The sequence below is a fragment of the Octopus bimaculoides genome, chromosome 13 (assembly GCF_001194135.2).
Source record: "Octopus bimaculoides isolate UCB-OBI-ISO-001 chromosome 13, ASM119413v2, whole genome shotgun sequence".
Lineage (NCBI taxonomy): Eukaryota > Metazoa > Mollusca > Cephalopoda > Octopoda > Octopodidae > Octopus > Octopus bimaculoides.
The window spans coordinates 34,731,268-34,733,301 of record NC_068993.1 but is presented as its reverse complement, the minus strand read 5'-3'; positions in this window follow the sequence as shown (position 1 = coordinate 34,733,301).

Here is a 2,034-nt window from a genome sequence, read left to right as displayed (position 1 = left end):
TGCAGCCATATACACGTATCTGTTTATATATATATGTTTGTGTGTGTGTGTGTGTGTGTGTATTTGCGTGATATTATCTCTGCGTGTATTTTGTGTGTCTATATGTCTGTCTGTATGTATGCGTGTGCGCGCGCGAATTGGAAATTTATAGATAGTTCCACTTAAATACAGATCGCTGAAATATAATCAAACAGGATAGTTTTCTGCGTAAATTGTAAATATTCCCTGGTGTATCCATAGTATCGGCACAATTGAAATGGGAATAACATGTTAATTTCTTACTCTCTCACTTTCTCTTTCTTTCTTTTTTTCTCTCTCTCTCTTTCCCTCATACATCACCTCATATCACACCACACCACACCACACTGCACCGCACAAAGGATATCGTACTTTTATTCATAACAGACAATAATTGCAGCTGAGATTTAACACACCCGTTGTTCCGAGTTATGACTAAAGAGTTTATTATAACATAACCAATAATCTCATAGAAACACAGTAAATATAGAATAAAAATGAAATATATGTAAGTGTAATAAACATCGTAGATACTTTACCCCATGTAGGAACTGCAGGATCTATTCAGAGTTATTGCCGTCTCTTCTGAATCCGTGGTAATATCGGGTAAAACTTCTAAGACAGCGAGCGGGTAGAACGCTAAGCATTACGTTCTGTGTTCAAATTCCGCCGAGACCGACTTTGTCTATCATCCTTTGTAGGGTCGATAAGGTTGATAAAATAAGAACCAGCTGAAAACTGGGGTCGATATAATCGTCTTCCCCCCTCTCACTAAAGTACTGACTTCGAGCCAAAATTTGAAACCAGTATCAGAAAATCTTCTGTATTATCAGCAAGCTTCTTAGGGTCACAAATGCTTCACCCCTTAGCCTCTACCTTTCACGCAAAAATGAAAATAACACTGACATCCCATTTTAACAGATATATTTACCAAAATTACATAAAAATATCTTGAAATACTTAAAGAGTAAATTTATTCAATAAAATCGCCGTTGTCTCTTGTAATTCTGGACGGTCTCCTTGGTTAACTTGGTGAATAATACCATATTCCTTGCCTTCAGTTCATCTTAGGTGTTACAAGGAGTTTTGCTGGTCTCTCACTCAACTGCGGGGGTTGCAGTCTTGGGAGTTAGGTGGCCAGACGTTTGAGGTGATGTGGTCGCAGAAATTGTCTGACAGACATGACTGGGTTCTCCTGCTTGTGTGGCATGGTGCAGAATCCTGTTCCCAGACAAGGGTCTTCTAGCGGCCACAATTTTGACTCAGAGCAGCACTACCTCCTCCAGGTAATTGATGTAGGCCTCCGTGTTGAGTCTGAGGCCGGCCGTGTGGGAAGATGAATGGAAGCATTACGTCAACATCACTAGTGATCACCCCAAACAACATGATGTTGACTATATGTTTGATTTTTATCTCTCTCGGTATATGGTTTGGGGACACGGCAAACACTCAGATTGACACCCAAACACTCTGAAATGTTCGTACTGGAGCTTACAGCGCGAATGCCAAGCAGTACAGCATGTCATTTCAAAATTTCTGGCAGTATGATAGTATGAATTGCATCATGATGTTTTACTCACAGATGGTGTCCAACTGACCCTACTATATTGTGTAGTCGATAAAATCGAAAACAAACCACGCTCATACACCAAAATAAAAATATGAAATAGCGACAATTTACCCATCGCACCATATATATATATATATATATATATATATATATATATATATATATACACACACAAACCCGAATAAGCACATAAATGCAAAACAAAGTGGAATAAAATAGTACTCCAAAACCGGAGGCAGAGTTACATGGTTTGTTATTAAAACTGCAAAAGCATAGCAAAAACTGCTGAGAGATTCACTTTCCCGTTCGTTGGGTAGTTGTGATATGTAATTTCCAAGATATACCTCCATGTTTAACAACTGGAAGAAGTCAGTCTGGGTCAAATGCTTCTTTTGGCTGTCTCCATACGTATACTCGGCCGGTGGTCGGAAATAAGGTAAAGGATG